We start from the raw sequence: 12,592 nt of genomic DNA, 5'->3' as shown, positions 1-12,592 counted from the left end.
TTCATCTTGTGTAACCTTTGCTTATATCCCATTGGCCATAGCAAGTCACATGGCCAAGCCAAGACAAGACATGGAGAAAATTTTTACCTCTTGATGGCCATGTAAGAATTTTTGGGCCTTTTGAGTCTCTACTAGGTAGTAGATTTTAATAAAAACATAAGCCAATAGGTCCAATTGTAGAGAAAGGTTGAGGTATCAAAAACACCATCCTTGACTGTAGAAACTCTATCTCCTGCAATTTAAAGATGGCAGTCCATCTTTAAAAGTCAGTTTGAGTTGATAAGACATTTAAAACCTGAATCTCTCTCTCCCAGATTTTAGAATCTCTCAGGGGAAAGGTTCTCCCTCTCACTAGGCATGCCAAGGTCTCAATTCCAACCTGCTCTCCCTAGTGGATGCGGTAGCTTTCTTGGATTCTGCATATGGAATTGTTCTGGTCTAAACTTCCTCTTTTTAATAAAAATATGCCAATAGTTTTCTCCTTATTGACATTTTGATTATCCTTTAATACATGCATACTTTGGGAAACCCTATATTTTGTCATTTCTTTATCTCCAATATCATTTCAGCTTTCTAAACCACAATTCTGGGTCCCCAAACTGGACTTCTTCACAAGTTACTTCCAAGCCCTCATCTCCCAGTTTCATCCCTTTGTACCAATATGAACATTTTATTCCTCACTCATTCAATAAACCAAGGATAGAACTGAGCATGACGGAATCAGACCCTGCCCTCAAAGACCCTAACAGCATGTCTAAAAATGCTTAAAGTGAATTCCAGTTATTTTTCAGTTAGAACTTGACTCCCAGTGGGGAAGAGGTTGAGATGATGACCTTGAGAGGGATAAAAATGACCTAGTGGGCTTATTCCAAACTTCCCTGTTAAACTGTATCACCGCTTAGGATGGGAACACCTGCACGTGAACCTGAAGGGTCACACGAAAGTGGCAACCAACTCTATAGCACTACCTCATATTTCTGAAAATGTTAAACCATGGTTTAGCCAGTGTGATGTTGCTGCAGAATCCTTATGACAACGTGTGGGCTGCTGCAGAGCAGCCGTTCAATTTGCTGATGATACATCCATTCCAGCCCCCGTGTCCATAAATCAGTGGGGAAAGCCACACTGTACATCTTCTATTCTGCATCAGTCTCTGCCATTGGAATCATCTTTGCTCAGTGCAGGAAAAGCATTTTGCATGGCCACTTTCCAAACTTAAAATAAGCTATCTCCTGGATTTTGTACCAAACTGAAACAACAGAATAAAACTCCCCAGTTTCGAAAGCTCGGTGTCAGAGATAGGGGACTCTGCAGCTGCGCAGAGGAATCAAGTAGGAAACTTTCTCCTACAACATTACATTTTCAGCTATAGCTCACTGATGTAATTTTAATCATATTCTCCTCTTGATAAAACACACAGGTTGGGAAAGTGGAAAATGTATAAATATACAAATGAGCCAACTATATTAATTTGAAACACTGCTACAAGAAAGAGACACCCACTCCAATTAGCTCTAGACAAAAAGGGAGATTATTGGAAGCATAACAGGGACAGAGCTATTGCCGTTTAACATATATATATATATATATATATATATATATATATATATATATATATACAGCCTTCCCCCACTCCTGATTTCTAAGGAGAGTTTGTGGGAGTATGTGTGGGTGCCTGCATGTGTTTGCTGCTTAGTTACTGAGCTCATGTCGCACTGATGGTTATAATTGATGGATCTGCAGGTCTGCAGATGTCTCTTGGGCTAGAACACAGGCTAAGACACCACCCTAAATCTACATCCCACAGCTATCTAACCAGTTTTGGGGTTTAACAATCGTCTGTTGATAGACAGTCTCTAATAGATTCACTTTGGGTCAGGTGTCCATAGATCATCCAATCACCTTCCATTCAAGGTGAGATCCCGTAGAATACATATGGTAGTCTAAAAATCCCTTAAGGGAAGTTCGTTAAGGAGGGGAGAGGTTAGGAGCTGCATAGATTATTTTAGAAGATTGGGAAGGAAAGAAATGACTAATATCTATAGTACAAATGTAATACCATCCAGAAATCATCAAGTTAACATTTCAGTATGTTCCTTTAGTTGATATGCTAGTTATAATATATGTTACATGGTTGATATACTACATATGTAGCCCTGTTTGTTGGGCTTTTCATTTAGTAATATACCACAAACATTGTTTTCCTATCTTTAAATTTTTTCCTCAGTACCTTGATGGTGGCATAATATTCAATTCTATAGATATTATTATAACTTACAAACTACTGGATAGGCATGTGATTTCCACGTGTCTACCATTTTACATGAAGCTGCAATAGACATCTTTATACCTTATCACTGTACATATTTCTGATTATTTCATTAGAGATACAGTATCTTTAATGGTTGATTGATTGTGTCAACTTGAGTAAGAGAAGCTCAACCAAATTGGCTCAGTAATTCCACATCTTAGAGCATAGAAAACCCACCCTAGGGAGGCTTGTCACCTGAATGGTATAAAGGGAAAATGAAGAAGGACAGATCTCCTTCTATTTCTTCAGAGGCCCAGTCTTCACCTTTACCTTGGGCATCATTTCCTGGCTTCCAGCACAGACCCTTCAGCCTCCTGATGCAGACTTGCATGGGACACTGCAGTGAGCTCCAGACCTTTGACTGGATCCTTTAGATCTCCAGTGTTCATTCAGACCCTTTGCCCTCTTCCATATCCAACTCTGCAGGTGGCCATTGTAAGCCAATCTTATAAATTCATATATATATATATATATATTTGTGTGTCTTATATCTGTTTCTGTAGTAAACATTGACTAATGCAGAATTTGGCACCAGAGAAGTGAGGTCATTGCTGTGACTGTATCTGACCATGTAGTTTAGGAGCATTTGGAGCTGGTTTATGGGAAAGGGAATGGAAGATTCTGGTCAGAGATCAGAAGACCAAAATGCTGATAGAAAAGTTCTAGGTAAAGACCTGGCTCGGGAGGTTTCTGCTGGGAAGAAGGACTGCATTGGCTGTTGGACTCCAGACGATGTGTGTTATGCTTTGACAGAAAGTTTGTCTGCATTTTGCTCTTGTCCAGAGACTTTGCCTGGGACTGAGATTAAGGGCAGCAGACTAAGTAATCTTTTTTTCAGACCAATTAATCTTGTAGAAGAAATTTCAAGGCAGTCTAAAGTTGAGGTGGTAGTATGGCTACTTTTGGGGACTTTTAGCTAGGTTTATGTTGAGAATCAAGAGCAAAGAGCCCAGCAGAATGATTTAAAACACTGTGAGTTTTGCCAGAAAGGAAGCTCTAGTAAAGTTGCAGGAGAAATTGGTCACTGAAAAGAGTAACAAGAAAATGCTAAGTATTTCAGAAGAAGATGACAGAAAAGATGACCTGAGGCCATCACAAGAACCAACAAGACTCCAGCTTTTGCAGCCTCAGAGTTGTATAAGGGAAAGATTTTTGCTTTGAGAAGTGGACCCCAGAGAACCACGTTCCAGAATGGTGGTGGTCTAGAGAATTTGTTCCTCAGAAATGGGTTCAGAATGCTCACACTTCACCCCTACAGCCAAGAGAGAAGAAAGCCTGGTTACTGCTCCAGCTGGTGACAGACCTTGGTGTCATCCATATGTTGCTGGTTTTAGACGCATGCAAAATGTAAGAGATGTGGGGTCAGGAAGGCTTCCACCCAGATTTTAGAAGAAGGCCTGGGAGGCCAGGCAGTGTGCCCCTGAGAGGGCAGTACCTCTCAGGTACAGTAAAGATGAAGGTACAGTGGAGACCCCAGAAGTTTCAAGAGGTCAGGAATGTGGATCATTTGAGGAAAACTGCAAGGAGGGAGCAGAGCCAGCCCAAGAACGAAGCCATGGGAGCTACAAGCACCAGCAGTGCTATAAGGGTAGAGCCACCCAAGCCCTTTGGAGTTCACAACTTGCCACAGATTTCCAGGGATGCTAGACATGGAATGACGGGACTTAATGTTTGCCCTGCTGGATTTTGGACTTGCTTTGTTTCCATTCCTTTCCATCCCCCTCTTTGGACCTTTTGTTTTGTTTTGTTTCGGTACTGGGGATCGAACTCAGGACCTTGAGCTTGCAAGGCAGGCACAGTGCCACTGAGCTAAATCACTGGCCCTCTTTTACCTTTTGGAATAGTTAACCTTGTGCCATTGTACATTGAAGGGTTTAACTTTCTTTTCATTTGTACAGAGGCTCACAGCTAAGAATTTGCCTTAAATCTCAGAAGAGACTTTGGAGTTGGACTTTTCAGCAATGCTGAAGCTGTTAGGACTTGGAAACTCTTAGAGATGGACTAAAATTCCTTTTGCATAATGTATATGAGTCTTTGGTGGGGGGGCAGAAGCAGAATGATATGGTTTGTGTCTAGATGTCTCCCAAAGCCTCATGTGGTCATAGGTTGGGCTTTTTCAGAGGTGGATGAATCTAGAGTATGTGATGTTGGGATTAAAGGTGTGTGATTAATAAATCAGTCTACTGATTGGTTTGATACCACCCTAATCCTGGTAGCTTAGATAGGGTAAAAAAGGGGCAGAACGAAGCTGCTACGGTCCCTCTCTTGCTTGCTTTGCTACCTTCTGCCTATCATGAACTGTTTTTCCTCTGCAATGCCTATCAGCCATGCCACCCTGCCTTGGAGCCAGTCAACTATGGACTGAAAACTCTACAAAATGAGCTAAATAAACCTTTCCCCCTTTAACTGTGGGTGTCTGGTATTTTGTCTCATCGATGAGAGAAAAGTAACTAAGACAGTATCTGTATTTGGGATTTACTATATATGTTCTTACACATGTCTATTTATTGCCATTTTTGTTCAGAAAGTGTATAAAGTGTACTCTCATCAACATTGATTAAGTGTGGTCATTTCATTTTGGCACCAACTCCTATCCATTTAGAAAAGCAAAGCAAAGCATGAAACTGGACATTGCTACTGCATGCAGTTTTTGCCAATCTGATTCCTCACTTAGGTTGACAAAATTTAAAGCTAAATTCCCAACATATTGGGAATAAAGCAAAATTCTCAGCATATTGTTTCCAGAGCACCAACATCAACCTTACTGGGAACTTATTAGAAATGGAAATTCCAGACTCTACCTTAGACTCACTGAATTTTGAAACTTTAGAGATGGGGGCCAGCAATTTGAGGTAGGTTTGAGAACCAGCAATTGAGAAAATTGAAGCATCCTTTCTGAGCTCCCACAGTAGGTCCCCACTTTGTAATACTCAAACACCTTTTGGGGGGCTCTGGCGGGCTGATGTAACCTAACTGCAATGGGTTTGCATTTAGAGGGCTTGAATCATAAGCTCTGGGTGCCCTACTGGGTGTGCAACTAAACACATGTATTAATGACTTGTTACACTGTTATATCTTACTTACATTTCAAGGTGAAAATTGTTCTATACCATTCCGCCCAAATGTGACACTGGAAAGGAAGTTTTAAGCTGAGTTACTCCAGATGTTTCAGGGTTATGCAAGAATGCAGAGCAAAACATGTTTTCCCTGCTGAATGAAAACACAATATAAGTTTTCTTTAGCAGCTGTGGCTGGATATTGCAAAATCTGGCCACCCTTCAGGCTATTAGCACCCCCTCCCCTTCCCCCAAGGGTAAAGGACAATCAGGCTAAAGAGAAAGAAAAATACAATGCTCTCAAGTTCACAGCTGATACCGAGGAGTGGACAGGCTAGAACATCTGGGTTGCATCAAAATAGAGGTGACAGTACAGAGCTCCACACCCCACCACCTCTAGATCAGACGGACTCATTTAGCATGTTTCTGAGAGGCATGAATCCAGTGCTGATCTCAAAGCAACTGCACCAAGATTTTAGGCAATGAGTTAGGTGTGGTAGAGAAAATTGGGGATCAAAATATTCTTTCCAGTGCCCTTCAAATACCATGACAGAAATGACCGCTTTTCTGCACCTGGATTTAATAACGTTCCCACTCTGAGACCCTTCAAGCCTTTGTCCCACTGACACTCCAGAAAAATTCAGTATGGTGTAGTGGAGAAAGTGTAGATTTGGTGTTGGACAGCATAAAAATAAATCTCCATGCTCTTCATGGGCCACAATCTAGCCATAACTTTTAGCAAGTCCCTTATTTTTGCTGAGTCTTGGTTTACTCACAATACAGCTTTGAGGCTTCTGCAAGGATTGTCGAGGTCCTGTGCATTCTCACACAGTAACTGCTCCATTAATGATCACTCCCATAATCTCTTTTACAGTACTTTGGTGTCTTTTCAGTACCTTGGTCCCTTGTCCTAGTGTGAGGGACACAAAAATAATTCTGTTGATGCCAGAAAGAAACAAATTTCATCATGCATCTCAATATTCCTTTACAGTAGGATGTTTTTTCTTTTCTAAATGTTCTTGTCTATAACTCTTCTTGTGCTTCTTTATAGTGTTCCTGAACTCCCCCTTCCTTCCTTCCTCCCTCCCTCCCTCCCTCCCTCTCTCTCTCTCTCTCTCTCTCTCTGGTGAACATCTGAACTAAGGATTCTTGCCACAAAGCCAGGCCTACATGACTCAGCTTGTGTCCCAACTAGACCTTCCCAGGGAGGAAGAAAGGAAAGAGAGAACAAGCAATGATGTGTGGTGTCTTCTCCTTGGACCTTGCCAGTCCTGGTTGCTGGGCCTTCCAGATTCCAGCTCAGATCAGTCAGCAGCTGAATTCTTGTTTTGCTTTGTTTGGGGTTTCTTTTGGTATGGGGATCGAACTCGGGTCCTTTCGCTTTCGAGGCAGACGGCAGAACCACTGAGCTAAATCCCCGGCCCAGCACCTGAATTCTTTATAATCAACTTCCCATAGCTCCTTCAAGTCTGCCTCCAAATCCTCAGCCTAGAAACCTTCTAAGGGCCACACTTGACCTTGAGTTGACCTGAAGTTCAGGTGAGATACAGATCCAGAATTAGTCTAAATTTCAACCTCCCAGTTTCTCTTTGTCCTCTCAGATACCATTGAATAACACTGAGAGATTCAAATCTGGATGCTGGGATGAGGACTGAATAAAATTATCATTTTAATTTCTACCTGTTTAAGAATTTAAGGTGTGATTGATTTCCTTAGGGCCTTGGCATATGACCCAGGACCAGTTAGTCAATAAGGTGTCTCCAGATCCCCATATAGCCCCTACCCTCACCCACCCTTATCCTAATTGCATGAATACTTAGAGGACTTAGCTAAGGTCTGAATTTGATCTCAAGGTTCATTTAAATTTGCAGTCTCACCTGTAAGATGAGGGCAGTTGCACAGCTGTTAAGATTTCCATGCAGGAATCGGTTCTAATAATGCTCAGTGATTAGGGGTATGGAGATTACCAATGGACTGCAGTCTTACTATTTAAAAATTTCTTAGCTGGATATTCAGAAAATAGATGCTGAATTTCTCATTATTTATTTAACTGATACATTCTGAAACATTCAATCATTTTTTCATTCAATAATATTTAATAAGCACTTGGTATGTGCCAGGATTATGAGGCTACAGTGGGATTGCAATAATGACAAAGATGTACATATCCCTGCCTTCCTGGGGTTTACTATCTATTGGGAAACATAGGCATTAAATAGTCAAAATATAATAATTGCTACAAAAGGATAACCACAGGATTCTGGGCAAAGGAAATAACCCACATCCACCCCATGGGAGTTCCCGGATCCTGCTCCTTCCCTCTCAATACCCTGATCCATCTGGTGCCCATGCCCGTGAGCACCTTTAGAGAGTTTACCCTGGGCTAGAAGTTAGAAACCACACTGATTAGGCACTCAGCTTTTGCTGCAGAAGGGATGACAGATGAGGCGGAATTGAGTCTTCCGAGTCTGTCATTCATGATTTTCAGGCTCTTTCTACCTGCTCCTCTCACAGGAAGTCTCAGGTGTTCAAGTCTAGGTAGTCATCACTTGGTGACTTCCTCTATATCCTAGTCCTCCCTGCTACACATTTTCCTGTCCACTGAGCACTGCCGACACTTCCCTGGGCTCAGCTCTGTCTCCAGGGTACCACAGGATCCTCCTGCAGCTGACAGGAACAAGAGGGGCCAGAGTGATGTGATGTTCTACACAGTAAGAAAGCACACCTCCCCCTCTGTGTTTGCTCCACTAGTGGAGTCTCCAAGTCATATTCTTTCTGCTTGCATTGTCTGTAAAAAGCAAAATGGAAACAGCACTTTCAGATATCACGTACAGTCCCATAGTTTTCCATGAGAGTCAGATATATAACCACAGAGTGTAAACAAGGGGTGAGTAGCAGGGCCTGGACCCATAGGCAAACAACACGTGTTGTACACTGATCTGACCCCCAAATCACTCATCCTTTCTGACAGTGGAAGCTTTGTTAGTGGCTTTGTGGTGCCTGGCTCCTGATGCCCTGGGATGATGATGCTCCTGGGAGGAGCTTCAGCCCTCCCTGTAGGGACTTCTGGATGTGCTTATGGATTTCCTATGTATGCCACACCCATCTGGATGCCAGCAGAGGTCACAGTTTGGGATCCCCCCTGGACCCGTAGCTTTTGTCTGTCTTCCACTGGACCAGAATACTGGAGGGAAGGATAGGAAGGTGGCATAGTACACCTGAGAAATTTATCTTTAATTACTCAATCTCTCAGGAAGGTGCTGGGCTTGAATTGTGCAGGTTATCTATACCTGAAGATCAGGTGAGCCAGTAGCCAGACTCTTCAGATCTATTGAGAGTGGCCCAAATATATGAACTTGAAAGATTTAACAAAGGTTTTAAACTTTCGCTGCATGTGGTAATCATCTTGGGAGCTTTTAAAGCTGGTCATGATGCTCGATCCTTTGGTCTCACTCTCAGAACTTAATTGAGCAGGGGTATATAGCCTGGGCATCCAATTTTTGAAAGTTTCCTATGTGATTCTAATGTGTGGCCATTGAGAACCATGAACCAATAGAACCCTCACCTCGATCAGGGAGATGCTTTGGCTACTATGTGACTTCTAGGGATTGGAGGGCTTGCCCTTCTGACTACAGGAGACACTTGGCTCTCTTGCTCTATGTGAGTGGTGGTGAACCTGTCACACATGTGCTGCAGCATGCACACAGAGCCCTCTCTGTCAGCACATGAGCCAAGTTGTCCCAGTGTCGCCCCAGCAGCAGAGCATTGGATAACAGTGCAGTGGTGGCACTTGGTGATAAATAAGTGGGGTTTGGGCTGCAGTTTGGGCACTCAGACTCTAAAAGGTTCGCCATCACTGCTCTATGTGATCTGGCTCTGTGCAAATCCTTTAGGTTTTCCCACTACAAAAGAATGAGCACCTACACTTCTGACATATTAACCAATTACCTTTATACCTGCAATTATTGGTCACTCTCCTGGAACTAACCCTCCTCCCAATCCCCCATATAAACTCCATTGATTTTAATGTGTTACACTCCTCATCAGTTTGATTAACTATCCTTCCACAGGCTTAAATGGCAAACAAAGCTTATATACACTCTCTTTATTCAGTGAGATAATATACCAGAAAGGTATTAGTGTTATAACAGGTGTTATTTTTGAAGGGTGGGATCCAAAGTTGGGATGTCATTGATTTTTGGAGGGCTCCTCAAAGTAGGGGAATGTGAGACAGTAACTGAGGGCCATTCAGAAGCTTCCACCATCTTTGCCACTTGCAGCAATGACTGGAATCCCATTGATAATGCTAGTAATGTTACTCTTAGAAGAACCATAGAGAATCTACCTCCCCTATTAGAAGACAAGCTCCTATTCTAACTGAGGGACCATATTCGATTCCTTTTGGAATCGTGCACCATTTTAAACACATAATTTGCCTAATTTTGCCCTACAATAGATCTTTAAGTTGTCAAAGTTATAAAATTCAAGTTGAATATCACTTTATTGAATAGCTACTATATCTTAGGTTGCAAACTACTTACTTCCATGTTATAGTATTCAATCTTAGTATTAATATTAGGCATTAGTATTAGGTATAGTTAAGATATAAACTAAGTGTCTTTAACAAAGATATCTCAAAATACAATAGAGTAAACAAAGTATGAGTTTCTTTCTCAAATAATATTCCATATTATCATCCATAAAACAAGTTTGGGACTTGTTTCTTGGCTCAACTATTCTTAATATTTGGCTTCCATCCTTGGGTCCAGCATGGCTGCCTAGGCAATGGAAAGAGGAACAAAGGCAAGGGAGCACATCTGCATTTCCAGAATACAATCCAGAAGTGGTTGAAAACATTTTTGTTCACATCCTATTGGCCAGAATTCAGTCACATGGTTATATCTATATGCAAAGCAAGCTGGGAAATATAATTGTTAATAAGATGACCATGTTTCCATCTAAAAATGGAAATTGATATTATTAAACAAGGAAGAGTAGATATAGATGGCAAATTTCATAAGAAACCTCAGTCCTCTGGTCAAGTAATTTAGTTCTTATTGAAGTCAACCATCTGAGCCAGGTGCTGAGCTAGACATTTTCCACAAGCAATCTAATTTGATCTATTTGCCCAGCTAAATCAGGAGAGGATCACCCAGACCAATTTACAGGTAAGAAACCTTAGATTTTACAGGTAAGAGGGCTTATGAAGCTAAGAAGCAGTGAGGCTGGTGTCTGCATACAGGTCTGTTTCCAAGTGTTTTTTCCATTACATTTTCTGCTTTTCTAGTAAGCTTCAAGACATCTTTGGTGATATTTTTACTGGCTATGCCTCTCCTACAAATTTCTGTTACAGCACTTATTGCAGTAGATACATTCTTACTGTTGAAGGCTCTTTTCCAGACTCCCCTCATCTCCTGGTATTTTGGGGATCATGTCTTCGTCATTTTATACAATAGCACAAGGCCTGGTATTGGTGCATGCTTGCACAAAGGATGAAATGAGTCAATAAAAATGCCTTCTTACCTTTCATTTAAAATCAGGCCTTTGAATGAATAACCCCCTAATTCATCTATACAACACCTAGCTCCTGTCCCAACTTTACCGCACTAAACATCTTGTTCCAAGTCCTAGGTTTTCAACTCTAGTGCAGGCACCACTAAAAAATAAGTTCAACTGATTCCAGAACAGCTTCTTTTTACGTATGACTGCAAAGGTCTTCCAGGGTTGAGATTTTGCTTCGACCTAACTTCAGCTCATCCTGACACTTTAGCCACATATTTGCTTTTGTATTACCCATAGAAAATAAGGAAAAGGCTTCATCCCCTTTTAAGATGCAAAAAAAAAAAGATTCTAAGGAAAGGAAAAGATGCCAGTTTCAGGCTGAGACTAGGGGGACTTCACTAATCATTTCAATGGTGTTGCGGATCCTCTGCCATGTTGCTGGAAACAGACCCCGGCAGGACTAGGTTCCTTCTGTGCCCTGGCTCTGGGGAGGAAGGAGCTGAAAACCAGAAGGGGCCCTCTGAAGTCCTGCTTCCTCCCCCACTGACACAAATGATGGGGTGTGTGGGTAGAACCAACCGAATTAATTCAAGAAGTGTTCTCAATGCAAGGTTCTCTGCTAGACAGAATATGGGGGGACCAGGGAAGCAAAAGAGGCTTTTCCTTGCAAACCTCCCCAGGACTCACTTTCCTTATTTGCCAAGTGTTTATAAGTTTGCTTCTCACACAAACCACCCCTAATTCAGATGGGGGTTTCTGTGCTTCCCATTCCCAGGCAACACATGAGAAACTTATGTCAAGTTGCCTTTAAAAATTCATGCAAGTTTGAATTCAATTTCACAGATATTACAAGTTGTTTTAATATATACATATAGCTTGTCTCTCAAATAGTCATGTAAAATTGCTGTCCCAGAAAGCTCCCCCATACTTACCTAGGATTTCGTAGGAGCTTGGCTAAAAGGCTTATTTTCTTGGGTGTACCCATTCCCTTCCAGGAGGAGCTCAGGGCTGGATGGTGTCTGATATCTTTTCTAGATCTGAAATCGTTTTGTGGAGAGTCAGAAATAAATATCAGAAACAGAATAGGCCAATATATTTGGGTTGAAGTACATGTAAAGTCAACTTTCCCCACAAAACTCTAAATAAAAGATTTCTGCAGATCCGATTCACCTAGAAACTCTCAGTTCTCACACTATTTTTAGCATCTATATTTTCAAAGAAGTCCCCAGAGGTGAGGCTCTTTTTTTTTTTTTTTTTTTTTTTGAGACAGGATCGCACTATGTAGTTCATGTAGTTCAGGCTGGCCTTGCACTCACTATGTAGCCCAGGCCAGCCTCGAAACTCACAGTGATCCTCCTGCCTCCACCTCCCAAGTACTAGGATTACAGGTGAGGGCTACCACGCCCACCGACTGGGTCTAGGGACTCTCCCTATTCTCAGTAGCTCAGCCCCTGGGCTGTGAGCTGTTCTGGTGCTGAAACATCAGCTGCAGTCAGGGAGGGTCTCTTCCTTCTCTTATTCTAGGACTTTCAGCAAAAGGATCTGACAAAGGGAGGGACATAGATTCCTGTGAAACCTTAAGAGAGGTCTATGAGGCTGGGGTATAGCTCAGTGGCTCAAGGGTACAGCACGTGCCTTGCCTGGGTTCCAACTCCAGCACTGATTTAAAAGGCAGGGAGGCAGGGTTTTTCTTGTTGGACCCTTACGTCTCTGCTGGCCCCAG

General features: G+C 42.1%; 1 protein-coding gene across 4 annotated transcripts in view; it reads right to left on the bottom strand.

Moving 5' to 3' along the window:
- Lrrc49 (leucine rich repeat containing 49) overlaps positions 1–12,592 on the bottom strand; it is a 166,428-nt gene that overhangs the window by 152,608 nt on the left and 1,228 nt on the right. The window contains exons 2-5 of one of the 4 annotated variants that reach the window (XM_087199201.1): positions 11,802–11,906; positions 7,245–8,155; positions 6,144–6,277; positions 5,396–5,521 (exon numbers count right to left, since the gene is read on the bottom strand). The gene's annotated coding sequence lies outside the window, so the exon portion shown is untranslated. Of the gene's footprint in view, positions 1–5,395; positions 5,522–6,143; positions 6,278–7,244; positions 8,156–11,801; positions 12,114–12,592 lie in introns of those variants that run through there. The other 3 variants (XM_087199199.1, XM_087199200.1, XM_087199203.1) reach the window with 3 other exon arrangements.

The sequence above is a fragment of the Heterocephalus glaber genome, unplaced genomic scaffold, assembly GCF_053883595.1.
Source record: "Heterocephalus glaber isolate CG9 unplaced genomic scaffold, H.glaber_assembly_v1.0 deba00001689, whole genome shotgun sequence".
Taxonomy (NCBI): domain Eukaryota; kingdom Metazoa; phylum Chordata; class Mammalia; order Rodentia; family Bathyergidae; genus Heterocephalus; species Heterocephalus glaber.
The sequence above is the reverse complement of the archived record's forward strand: the minus strand, read 5'-3'. Positions and strand labels throughout refer to the sequence as shown.